This window comes from Leucopleurus acutus (genome assembly GCF_964270905.1).
Source record: "Leucopleurus acutus genome assembly, chromosome: 2".
Taxonomy (NCBI): domain Eukaryota; kingdom Metazoa; phylum Chordata; class Mammalia; order Artiodactyla; family Delphinidae; genus Leucopleurus; species Leucopleurus acutus.
The window spans coordinates 129,026,907-129,041,648 of NC_139143.1; the positions used below are offsets into that span (position 1 = coordinate 129,026,907).

General features: G+C 35.0%; 1 protein-coding gene across 1 annotated transcript in view; it reads right to left on the reverse strand.

The window, feature by feature from the left end:
* TNNI3K (TNNI3 interacting kinase) overlaps positions 1–14,742 on the reverse strand; it is a gene marked incomplete at its 3' end in the record, with an annotated part of 285,722 nt that overhangs the window by 221,497 nt on the left and 49,483 nt on the right. The window lies entirely within an intron of this gene.

A 14,742-nucleotide genomic window follows, 5' to 3' on the forward strand; every position in this document is an offset into this window, starting at 1 on the left:
AGATAAGAGGCTTGGTAATGTCTGAAGAATGTATTACCTAAGCTGCTGGGAATACTGATGGGCCAACAGCACAGCCCTCAGCTGTCTGCCTTCTCTGGAGATTTCCCTTGGCTAAAGAGAGCTGCCTTGCAACCATTAGAATCTAATGATTGGTTATTTTGCCAATATAAAAGCCCAGCCTCCTCATTCCAACTTGTAAAACTCTCAGAGGTCACTCCATCCTCAGAGCTCTCTAAGGGATTGACTGAGCTTTTGTTGAGACTGTATCACAGTCCAGTTTCTCCCCAGCTCAGTCCTACTTTCTCCCCTTCCCGATAGGTGTTGATCCTGAAAGCAGGCTCCGATAAACATCCTGAACTTAATGTCTGTGTGAGTCTGCTTCCTGTGAGTTCCACGGTAGGCTTCCAGAGTGCTTTCACTTTAATCTGGCTCTCAAAGAACATCTAACTGCTTGCATCCTGCCTGAGGATCAATGTCAAAGTTGACAGTCTGACTTAGACACAATCTAGAGATAGAGTCCACTTCTTTCCATCCTTTTACCGTTTTCAACTCCTCTCTCCATGCCTCCTCCTCTTGTGGAGGCGCACAAAAATGAACAGCAGATGTCTTATTTCAGTATACTGTAACTTTCATTATATCATTACCATATCATTGTAATTAATAACTATAATATGGTAACACCAGCTATTATAATAAACAGACCCTCAAATTTATGTCTCAAACCCAATAGAAGTTCATTGTTTGATCATTTACCAATAATCAATAGGTAAACAAACTGGCATTATAGCCCTCTTCTACACAGTTGTTTGGAAGTTTCTGCTATTTTCACCAAATGGTTTCCAAGGTTTCTCTGAGAGGTGACTTCATTCTAGTCAACAAAAAGGGGAAAATCATATGGAGGAGCAGCTAAGGGAGTTTTTGGAGGCCACACCTGGAAATGGTGCACCTGAATTTCACTGAGTCCTCAGTCAGAGGCCACACCAAACTGCCAGAAAGACTGGGAAATGAAGGCTTCGTGAACATCCAGGAAGAAGGAAAGAACATAGATTTTGACGAGCAGCTCTGACACACTAGGGTCATCCAAAGACTTCATCTCCCAGAATACAGTGGGTCAATTCTCCACACTCAGTTTCAATTCTGTTTTGGGGACTTGTGACTATTCTGTGAATTTGAATTCTCTGTTAGACTCTTTCTCCACCTGAGCATTTAATATGACTATTGCTGTTGATCTCTTTTCGTACCTTTTCTGAAATTATCTAGGTTACTTCCAATTTTCTATATCACTCCTTACTAACAGACAAGAGAGAAATGTGTACATATTTGATTTTTAAGCCGTATTACTGTAGTATAATTTATACACTAAGAATTGCATATATTTAATGTGTACAATTTGATGAGTTTGGATATATGAAAACACTCATGGTATTATCACTACAATCAAGGCAATAAACATATCCATCACTTTCCAGAGTTTCCTGAATATGACACCAAAAGCACAGGCAACAAAAGCACAGACAGGCAAGTGGAACAACATCAAACTAAAAAGTTTCTGCACAGCAAAGGAAACAATCAACAGAATGAAAATGCAACCTGAGGAATGGGAGAAAATATTTACAAACCATATACCTGATAAGGGACTAATTTCCAAAATCTGCAAGGAACTCAACTCAATAACAAAAACACAAACAGTTCTACTAAAAATGGGCAAAGGACTTGAACAGACATTTCTCCAAAGAAGACACACAAAGAGCCAACGTGAATGTAAAAATTGCCTAATATCATTATCCAGAAAACGTAGATCCACAATGAGATGTCACCTTACACCTGTTAGGATGGCTGTTATTTAAAAAAAAAAAAAAAGAAGAGAACAAATGTTGGTGAGGTTGTGGAAAAACAGGAACTCTTGTATACTGTTGGCAGGAATATAAAATGCACAGCAGCTATGGAAGTATGGATATTCCTCAAAAATTAAAAATGGAACTACTGTTTGAGTTAGCAATCCCACTTGTGGATATACATCCAAAAGAATTGAAATCGGTATCTCAAAAAGATATTAGCTCTCCCATGGTCATTGCAGAACTATTCAAGATAGCCAATATATGGAAATAACCCAAGTGTCCATCAAAAGATGAATAAAGAAAATGTGTTATATACTGCAATAGAATATTATTCAGCCTTAAACAAGAAATTTTGCCATAGGCAACAACATGCATGAACCTTGAGGACATCATGCTAAGTGAAATAAGCCAGAAGGACAGAAGGACAAATACTGCATGATTCTTCTTATATGATGTATAACTAGCAGAGAATACAATGGTGGCTGCCAGGGGCTGGTGGGTGGGGAAAATGGGGAGTTGTCGTTCAATAGATATGAAGTTTCAGTTATGCTAGATGAATACACTCTAGCAATTTGCTGTACAATATAGTGCCCATAGTTAACAATATTGTATTGTGCATTTCAAAATGTTAAGAGGGCAGATCTCATGTTAAGTGTTCTTACCACAAACAAAACAAAGGGAATGTCTATGTATTTTATAGTCATATCTTTTCCAGAGTTCCTATATACATTTACATTGAAATACGCAATCACACTTCATCAGCGTATTTATGCTGAATAAAGGAAACAGAACCTGCATATATCAGTATCAGAGTTCTAGGTTCTTTCATTACAGTTATTCCTCACAACAACGTACAAAGTAAATATTGTTATCATGATTAGATTAGAGAGAAAAAAATTTAGGGTTAGAGGTAAAGCAATCACCCCACCCCAACCCAAGGCCAATCAGGTAGTAAACAGAAAAATTGACACTGGAAACCTAAATTTGTCTCCAGAGCATTACCACAGTATTAACCAATAGGTATATTGCCTCAGGACTGGTATCTGTTCAAAACTGGGATAGGAATTATGAATAATCATGCTCAATTCTAGTGTAATATCTTAGTAGAAGTGTGGTTTTTACTAGACATAGAGCACCAACGTTCTGGGTTTAAGATTTTAGTGCTCTACGCTCCTCTCCAGACACTCTCCTGACTTTCACTTTGCTCTCTGGCAAATAATTTATGTGATGCAATCTTCAGCTCTAATACTGAAATGATAATTCTGTAATTCCACTCAAGGTGTTTCTATCAGGAATGGTAACTAACATTGGCTGGAGGTCACGTATGAGTTGTGTTTAAAGCAAACCCTTAGAAACTTGAGATACTGATATATGTAGCTATATAAATACACTGTAAAATATATAACTTTGTGAATGTTCTAGGTCTTTTAAAAGTTGACTTTTCATACAAAAACAATTCTTGTGGTCCACAGCCTGGATTTAATGCACCTCTGGCCAAATAAGTTTTTCAGAAATGTTTCTTACCATGTCCTTAGATGTCTAATGATTTGCTTAGATTTTTGTTTCTTGGAAATTATGACAGATTCCATTTAATCCTGCCCACAAAATTATTGAGGTGAAGAAGATAGTTCTCCAGCCACAACTGTGAACTCAAAAGGAAAACAAATATATAGAATTTTAAGTTATAAAATTAGCTAGAAAGTTTGGAAAGCTTTGTAATGTGAAGAAAAAGAATAAAAAAATTTGTCATTTGGTACCTCTTTAACTCAACATATTTATTTAGATGCCAATATCAGCAAATAATTCAGTTTAATACAATATAACAAATATTGGTTTCCTACCCCTGAAGGTGACATACAAGTCTCACCATAAAAGAGCCACTGCCTAACTCTCTAGCATCATCTTTCCAAATCCCCTTATCTTAAACTTCAAAGTCCAGACACAGAACTGCTTGTATTCCCCCACATATGATGTTTCTTGCCTCTGTGACTTTGTTTGTATTGTTTCCTCCACCTCAAATGTTCCCACATCAAATAGGGTGACTTGGCTTCCACATCTCTAAAATGAGGATAATAATACCACCTATCTTATAGAGTTATTATGAGTATATAAAGAGATAATCAATGTAAAGTGCTTTGAAAATAACTGGCATTTTGAAAACACTCAATAAAAGTTGTTTTCACAGACAGGTGGCTTAATCTGTGTTATATTTTACTTCCCAATAATTTAGCCAATGACATACCGTTAGTGGAAATATACTATATCAAGATGTTTCTTTCAAAAATGCTAGTCTGCTTATGTGACATGTAACTGTAAAACTTGGGCTCACACTAGCAGCATGATAAATAGCAAGATAAACAGATTATACACATATACAATGATAAATTATCTAAGTGAAAAATACACTTCAATATTCTGTCATGTAAGTGCAAAAGCCAATAACCATAAGCATTCAAACACATAAGGTCATCACTAATCAGCACACCTCAGGTTAGAGGCTACTATCTTTATGGTGGCAAATAATGTGACATGTTTCACAAAATCAATAATTCAAGAGGTTCTTTATTTCTGTTTTTTCCCCCTCTGAAGAACAGGACTTCACTTGTCTCTTTCCACCTCTGATATAATTCAGAAAGAATAATATCAAGTCTTAATTTAAAATGAGTGATGTAGTACAGAGTTTCAGACCATATATCTCTTCAAAGCTGTCAGTTTCCTTTCACTACTTTTCCTATATTCCAAAAACAATTTTAAATTAAACATAGATCAATAATAAATCTTCCAGTTGCTGTCTTATTTATGGCATTGCAAGAAGAGATACTGATGTTATTTTTATAAGCCAAGATGGACACTTTCTGATTCCTTTAGAATTTAAATTAAAACAACTAAAATGTTTTAGGAATTTCATTAACCATGAGATGTCTACTATTTTGATGACCTTAAGTATTATTCCCTCATGTGTCTCTCATATAAGGTACAGGAAAGCATGTCCTATATATTATATGGGAGAAGAACCTCAGTTTTCATAGCCCAAACTTGATAAGTATAAAATTATGATATGATTTGAGGATTTATAAGGACGATAGATGATTTATCCAAATACCTAAGACCTGATCTATTCCAGATTTATGATACCTCTAAGAATTTAGATGATTTAACTCCAAAGTTGAATGATGAAATATTAGCTAATATATAGCATAATAAAAATTGTAGTTATCAATTTGTAGTTGTGCATTTATATTTAAATGCAACTTATACACACACACACCACAATTTATTACTTTAATGCTTACCTTCAAAATTGTATAAATGCCCAAGGGCCCTCACAGCTCACTACAATCAAGAATTACTATTTGCATTCCCTGACTATGTTGTGGTGTTTGAATCTTTGTGATAGCAATATCAGGTTGTCTGTTGTGTACCTTCATTGCCTACTTTTTGTTTTTGTTTTTTTTTTTGTGGTACATGGGCCTCTCATTGTTGTGGCCTCTCCCATTGTGGAGCACAGGCTCCGGACGCGCGGGCTCAGCGGCCATGGCTCACGGGCCCAGCCGCTCCACAGCATGTGGGATCTTCCCAGACCTGGGCACGAACCTGTGTCCCCTGCATCGGCAGGAGGATTCTCAACCACTGCACCACCAGGAAAGCCCCATTGTCTACTTTTTGAACAGGTATGCCTATTGTGATAATCTATGCCTAGTTCGCCACTGTATGCTGGGTGTATGAAAGACAGATAACTTGTCTCTTTAGTTCACAGGAATTCAGATTGAGATAAATCATAGTAGAGATACTGAACTCAAGGAGCCTCATCTACATTTGGACCTAATTTATCTTATGAGATTCTGGAATCTGAGCATGATGTAGTAATGAAATATGGCTTTTGTAGTGACATTGGAGGGGTGAGTATATTTTGAATATGGGATTAAAGTAAATAAATGAAAAACAACACAGTTGTAACATCCCAGAAACTGACAAACTGATTTTTAAAATTATAATGGATGTAAAAGGCCAAAACTGGCAAAGAAAAATCTTAAGAACAAGATTAGTACGTTTATACTCCTGGATATCAAAACTCATTATAAAGCTTCCACAATGAAGACAGAGTGGTTTTGACATACAACAAACAAATAGAGCAGTAGGACAAAATAAGAGTCCAGAAACAGACCATCAAGATTACAGACACCTAATTTTTGGCATAAAGCAAGATGGAACAAATGGAAGTACAAAACAAACTGGCAGATTTAACACTGAATATATAAGTAATAACATTCAATGCAAATGGATTGATCTTTAAATTAAAAAAATGAATATTGGGTCAGGATAAAATAAAATTCAATTTTATGCTATTTATAAGAAACACCTCTAAGTATAGTATTTATAAAGGCTTAAGCTAAAAGGATAAAAAAAGATATGCCCAATAAATTCTAAGCAGGAAAAATTGGTAAGAAAAATTAGACTATTTGGGTAAAGCAAAGCATTGCAGGAGATAAAGAAGGTCTATTCGTTGTAACGAAAGGATCATTTCCCCAGGAAACTATAATCATGTTAAATTTCTGCATACCTAATAACAGATAGCACCAAAATATACTAGGTATATATACTAGGTATATACTAGGTATACCTTACAGAATTAAAACAAGAAACAGATGCACAGTCATGGTGGGAGATTTTAACACATAGTTGACAGAATAAGCCCCCCCACCCAAAAGGATATAAAAAATATGAAGGACACAAACATTTGACCTAATTGGCACACACAAAACAGTAACAAACAACGGCAGAGTGCATATTCATTGAAAGAGCACAAGAAACAGTCACAACATTGACCATATATTGGCCCATATAGCAACACTTAATATATTTGAAATACTGGGAAAACTAATGATGAAGTTTTCTGACCATGGTGCAAATTAACTTAAAAATTAATAACAAAAGGGTAAATAAAAAATATTGTTTGTAAAGTTGGAAACTTACTTCTTTTTTTTTTTTTTTTTTGTAGTACACGGGCCTCTCACCGCTGTGGCCTCTCCCATTGCGGAGCACAGGCTCCGGACGTGCAGGCTCAGCAGCCATGGCTCACGGGCCCAGCCACTCCGTGGCATGTGGGATCCTCCCAGACCAGGGCATGAACCCATGTCCCCTGCATCGGCAGGCAGACTCCCAAACACTGCACCACCAGGGAAGCCCAGAAACTTACTTCTAACTAATGTGTGGGTCAAAAAGAATTCAGAGTAGAAGTAAGAAAATATTTTGTACTGAATAATAACAAAATATGACATACCAAAACTTGAACAGTATAGTTAAAATAGAATATTGAGATGTATAGCCTTAAACGTTATTAGAAAAAGGCTAAAAATCAGTGAGTTAAGCTATGCATCCACCTTAAGGAATTAGGAAACAAATAGCAAAAATTAACACAAATAAATTTGAAGGTAAGATAAGAAAGAAAGGTATGAGCAGAAGTTGGTGAAAAAGAAAACAAACATGTAATAAACAATGAAGCCAGAAGTTGATTCTTTGAAAAGACTTATAAAATTGCTAAACTCCTGATGAGAGTGACAAGTAAAAAGAGACACCAAAATAATGAAATGAAATGGAATGAAAAAGAATATACCACTATTGATACTGTAGAAAACTAAAATTACTAAGAGGATATTGTAAGCAATTTTTTGTGATGTTTGAATATTTATATAGAAAGTCTAAGATTTTTTCTATTAATTAAGATAATGTGATAATATTCTATGGATAGACAAATTGACCAATCAAACACAATAAAATCTAGAAGCAGACTCACAGATAGACACAATATATCACAGAGTTGATATTGTAGATCATCAATAAGGAAAATATAGGCTTGTTAATAAATGTTGAGACAATTGAACATAGAAAAAAATTAAGCTGGACCCATACCTCATACCATAAATTGGAATCAATTTTAGATGGGTAAAACACTTAATATTAAAAACAAACGGCAGAACTTTAAGAAGAAAATAGCTTCATGAAATTAGGTCTGGGGGATTCTTGAACGCTATATGCAAGCATTAACCATAAATCAGGAGAAGCCATTTATAGCACATACAACCATAAAGGAGAAAGGAGAGGCAGTTTATAACAGTGGTTCAGGTCAGGGATTGTGAAGTCATACAACCTAGGATAGAACACCATCTACATCACTTACTAGCTATGTGACCTACATAAAGTTATTTACCCATTCTACATCTCAGTTTCTTAATTTGTAAAACAAGACTAACAATGATGTCTATCCCCTAGATAAAACAAGATAATTTGTATAACGTGCTTAGAACATTTCCTGGCACATAATAACCCCTGTAAACATGTATAAATCTATTATTATTATTCATAATACATTGAAAATCATTCCAATGAATCAATTAAAGTAGACTTACAATTCAATGGAAAAATACAAAAAGGCACTTCACAGAAAGAGTAAACTCCAATAGCCACATACATATAAGAAAGGTTCAATCTCATAAGTAATCAGATAAATGCAAATTAAAACCAAAATGTAACAGTGTTCCATAGCTACCGTTTTGGGGGAAAAAACAAGTCTACTATACTCATGTTGGTGACAATGTGAAGCAAGAAAACACTCACATATTCAGTCATCCACTGGGTGGGACTGTAAAATAGTTCAATTCCTAGAACATTCACATACTCTATAACCCAGCAATTCTTAGATTTATATCCTAGGGAAGATCTTATGATAATACTCCAGGAAACATGTACAAAAATTATCCTACAACCTTGTCTGTAATAGAAAATTATTTAAATCTGTTCAAATATCCATTCAAGATTAAACTGAATAAATAAATTGTGGGAAAATAAATGAATCACAGCTATACAAATTAACATGGATCTTACAAATATAATGTTGAACAAAATAAACTAAGTCACAAAAATTTTATGTGTGTGATTTCATTTACACAATGCTCAAAACATAAAAAATTTAAAACATGATGTTCATGATGTTATACATGTACACATACATATACATAATATCTAGGAAAGCAAGAGAATAGTTATTATAAGTCAAAAGAGAGAGAGAGAGCAATTACTCTAGGGAAACAAGATGAAACCAGAAGGTCACATAAAGCTCGTATGAGGAAGCTCTTATAAGTTTATATATATCCTTGTATATGCATGATAATTTCCTCAATAAAAATAAATTTTAGAAAGGATAAAAAATGTATTGCACAGTTGGAAAGCTGTCCAAAGTATTTTTTAAATAAGCAAAAGATGCTTTAGAAGCATTTGGTATGATTCTATTTTTGAAGAAGATATGTATATATGAAAATATCTTGAAGAATATCCATCAAAATATCAAAAGCAGTTACCTTCGGGTAACAATGACTGGGGAGAGGTAGCCATTAATTGTATAGTCATTTCTGTAAATTTTTTTTTTTAAGAAAATGTATTCACTATAGTAATAAGATAGGAAAAAAACTTTAAATGTAATAAGTAAACTTAAATAACATTATATATTTCACAAGTCCTTGTTTACCTCTTTCCATGTCAATGTATAGCCTTGCACAATGTCATGTTTAATGACTGCAGACTATCCAACTGTGCCATATACCTTTTTTAAATTAATTTTTATTGAAGTATAGTTGCTTTACAATGTGTTAGTTTCTACTGTACAGCAAAGTGAATCAGCTATACATATACATACATCCCGTCTTTTTTGGACTTCCTTCCCATTTAGGTCACCACAGAGCATTAAGTAGAGTTCCCTGAGCTATACGGTAGGTTCTCATTACCAAGTACCTTTTTGATTTAGTCAGTGTTTATTGCTGGGCATTTAGCTTGTTTTACTTACTTATCTTACATGGGCACACTTGCAATTCAATTTCTTATAATTTCCATAAAATAAATTTCTAGAAGTGGATTTGCTGGATCATAACATATGCAAACTTTTAAGGCCAAAAATGCAGGAAGTTATCATAATTTGACAGCAGTGTTTCAATGGTAAATTTATTATTCACATATTGGTACTGGGTTTTGTTCAATTACAAATGTTATGTAAGCTCAGAGAGATTCGAAAGGCTTAGTTACCAAAATTAGACACAATAATAATTCCAGGAAGGGCCCAGACTTGATCTCTTGAAAAAAGAAAGAAATGTAGAATGCCAAAATATCTTAAGCAAAGAATGCATCCTATACATCCCTGTCACTCCATAGTTGGTATATTACCTCATATGTGGAAATGCTCAGAAAGTGCTTACTTAGCTGGAAATTCTAAATTTGCCTGACTCACAGGAGATTCACAGGGAAAACACAGAAAAGTTAGAAGAACTTAACTTTTTAAGTCCGTATTAGAACAACACATTTCAACCCTTCTTAGCATCATCAGTTTAAAGGTTGTGTATTCACTTTGGCAACCAATTACACTAAAAGATATAAAATCAAACTGGAGAGGGACTAGACATATAGTAATTCTCTAAGTATTACATCAGCGGGGGGGAAAAGTGGATATAAATAATCCAAAGATCTTTATTTATCTTGACATTTCATAAATGGATCACAAGCTATGAATGTTGAGGCTGTGTGATAGCACAGCACTGTGAGTCAGTAACTGATTTTATGCCAGAGAGCACAATTCTCATGTTAGATTAGAGACAACACTGTTGATTAGAATGGGGATTAGTAAAGTTCAGCCAAGTCATAGAGAGACATGCAGATCTCACAGTGAATGTTCCCTTTTTGTGGAGTAGAATTAAATTTAAATTCTACTACTCTCTTTTGTTAGGGTCAAGCTTCATCATTAGATTAAGTCCAAATTCCTCCTTTATGTTTTAAATAGGTCAAAAGATATACTGAATGGACAGGGAAAAAATTTTAAAGGTAAAACTTGATCATTAGTTTTGTTTGCATAGGTTGTATACTTCATTTTATAGAATTTATAAGAGTAATTTGTATGAAGCTATTTAGAAAAATTGCTTGTGATTTGGTAAGCTACTTTTCTCATAAAAGGTATCATTAGAATCTCTTCTGCATTTATTGAGAGGAGAAATGATTTTACTCATTTTGTATAATTTCTAAAATAACACTTAAACATTAATTTAGTCATTCAACAAACATTTATTAAAAATGTGTACTATATGCAAAAGCACAAAACTTGTACCTGTGAGGCTGTAAGGATTTTAACATGCAGTTCCTATGCTCAAGAAAAATATATAATAAAACAATCAAATAAAACCATGTTTATAAAACACACAGTATTAAATGCTACAATAAAGGTATAAAGTGCTGTGCTTGTTAAGAGCATAGAAACACCTCAAGGTAGAGGGATCCAACATTTTCATGAAGGTGTCATTTTAGCTGAACTTTGAGGATGGGTGGGAGGGGCAAACTATAAAGAAACTATGGTGTGATAAAAAGCACAGGGCATATAAATGGGTCATTTAATTTAATTTAGAGCATGGGTTGCAAAATGAAGAATATGAGGACCCATGGCTGAAAAGGTAGGAGAGCTGGGTCATTACTTCTGGGTGTATTTTGGAGTCACCAAGGTTCTTGGTCAGAGGAGTGACTTTATCAAAGTCATGCTTTAGAGAACCTGGTACATTTTTAGTTTTTAGGATGAAGTGAACTATAAAATATTGGGGGACAGCCTTATAAGTCAGAGTACTACTACAAGAAGTACAGGAGGATGACGACAGTCCTTTACAGCTCTAGACAAAAGATTTGCATTCATAGCCCTTTGTCTTATTTAATTTGGAATTTCTTCCAAGTTTCCTGGATAGTCAATGCATACCTTTTCAGGAGGGAATTACGAGAATGATTTTTCAACTTCTGTCAGGACCTGTCCAGGTGTGGAGATCTGCAGTAATTATGGGATAGCTTAGCCCAGAGATTAGGAAGTTAGTTAGTAGCCGGCTTCAGGGCACAGAAAAAAGGAAAAGGGCAGCAAGGTTAAAGATGCTACAAGGGGTTACACTTGAATTGCTTCTCAAAGTAACTCTAGAAGGCTTTATGTGCCTTTCTTAATTGATCCATGCTTAACAATAGCTACATCTGTCTGATATTCAGTTGTGCAGGAACATGTGATGAGGCAGAGGTGCTGAGTGCCCTTAAGGGGCATCTCAGAAAAGAGATGCTGTGAGAGAGGGTAGCTGCTAGCACCAGTCATGGGAGTTCTAGCCTCTCACTCTACCTAACCTCAGCAAATTTATAAAGGTTTCTTGGATATCCACCAAAGGGAGTCATCAAGGAGAATAACTCACTCAATGTTCAAAGAAGATAGAATACTTAAAGGACTCTATTCCCTAAATACCATCCCAGAAGGAAGCATTCCTGAGAGAAAGTTACTTGGAACCCACAATCTACTTTACTGTTATCTATTTACTGTTGGATTTGAAGGTCAGGTAGAAAATATTGGTCTTCCAATGTATTCCTAATTGAGGGGAAGAAGAGTAATAATTTTTTGCCCTCCTGAGACATAGGAAGCTTGGAGGCTCTGAAACTTTGGGGATGTGACTTAAGCTATAGAAATCTTGATTCAAAACTCAGTTTTCAAATACCGTAGGGAGTATGGCATGGGAAAAGAAAGTTAAGTGCAGATGCATCAAAATATATAGCTGTTTCTTATATACCTAACAAGGAAATTATTTCTGTAGCTGATAATTGTATAATTTATATATGAATTATATATGATATATAAAGATCATTATATCTATATTTACATCTATCTATCTATCTATCTATCTATCTTTTTTTAATGTATGAAGGACCTAGGATGTTGGAATCAATTCAGTGCATAGAAGCGTTGGCATAGAGAGGCAAATTCACAAAAAACACTGTTAACAAAGGGATTTCTAATTCAGATTGATTTGATTAGCAATAATCTTTAAATCTAATTTCTCAGGTAATGTTTCTTTCATCATTTTCTAGGGTAGCAAGCTGATGAACATCTCATTTACATTTTTATTAGCCTATAAAGTTTTCCTGCTTATGCTTTTTTTTACCTTACCCAGAAAGCAATACTTAATGTTTAATAATAGCTTATAGAATCTATGGCAAAGACTTAGGTGCGAAAAAGAAAAGTGACACTTAGCTAGCATACCCTTACATCATTATTACAATTAATACATACTTAAAGCATTGTTTCTGAGACCATAAAATTACTGATTATGATGCATGATCTATGATTTTGTCTCAATTTCCAGACCAAAAGCCTAGACAGTAGGAGACTGCCTCCTTGCCTTTAATAAACAGTATTCTGTATCACAGGGCACATTCAGTAACTGGAGCATAGAGTTTCTGGCTTCGACTTCTGAGAAAACCACTTTTGAATGCCACAGAAGATATAGTGTTCCTAAATCAAGTCTCAGTTATTTAAGACTGTGTGTTTAGTTTCAGACTTAACGAATTTGACATGAAGCTTTCTCAGACTTTGCCATCATGGAACTGCAAATGACTATTCAGACCAAGTTTAAAGTTAATACCAATGAATAGTGATAAGAATACCTATCCATCATTAATGGATAGAGTAATATTTAAGCAATAATTTATAATGATGTGCATTGACTCGTATAGTTGGTCCTTGCCTATGCTTTTTGTACCTGAATTGTGGTAGCCCATTATGTTCATATAGGATTTGTTCCTCTGTCTGCAAAATTTGGGAGAAATCAGAGATAAGTTAACAGTGCTGCATACTGTGAAATCACATAGAGTTACATACCAGAATCTCAGAGAAAGAAATACAGACAGACGGACCCAGAGAGAGAAAGTTTCTAAACTTTTTTACAAATCCAGCATTGATTCCAAAGCCCAACAAAGATCATTGCAATGGACTGAATGGGTCCTGAACTCTGTCAAATTCATATGTTGAAGCCCTAAACCCCAGTACCTCAGAAAGTAATTGTATTCTGAGATAAGATCTTTAAAGACATAATTAAGTTACGGTGGTCCCTAATCCAATACAACTGGTATCCTTATAAGAAGAGGAGATTAGGACAGAGAGAGAGAGACACCAGACATCTGTACACCAATACAACCATGTGAACATGCAGCAAGAAGGCCATCTGCAAGCCAAGGAGAGAAGCTTCAGAAGAAACAAAACCTGCCTACACCTTGATCTTGAACTTTTAGCTTCCAAACTGTGAGAAAATAAATTGTTATTTAAGTCATCTAGTCTGTGGTATTTTGTTATGGAAGACCTAGCAAACTAATATAATAACACAAAAAAGAAAACCATAGACTAACTTCACTTATGAAATATTAGCAAAACAAGTTTAGTAGCAAGCTAAGAGAATAATGTGCCTTGACCAATTGTATCACTCTAGGAGTACAAAATCATTCAATGGAAGAATGACAATTGTTCTGGAAGCATCAGCCAATGCAATTAGGAAAGAGAAAAACAAGATTTTAATTATTAGAAGGAAGCAATATTATTACCACATCTAGGAAATATAATTGTCAACCAGGAATACACAAAAGACTCACCTAAGATATCTACTCGAAACAATAAATCAGTAAGTTCAATGGTTATAAAATTAAAAATCAATAATCAATAAAGTTTCCTATATATAAACTATAACAAATTTTAAAAATACAGTGGGGCTTCCCTGGTGGCGCAGTGGTTGAGAGTCCGTCTGCCGATGCAGGGGACACGGGTTCGTGCCCGGTCCAGGAAGATCCCACATGCTGCGGAGCGGCTGGGCCCGTGAGCCATGGCCCCTGAGCCTCTGCATCTGGAGCCTGTGCTCCGCAACGGGAGAGGCCACAACGGTGAGAGGCCCGCGTACCGCAAACAAACAAACAAACAAAACAATGTCATTTGCATTAGCAGCTAAAAGATAAAATTCCTAGGAATAAATTTTAACAAACTCACAAGGGAAATATTCTGCAGAAACTTAAATAAATGGAAAGAAACATATTGTTC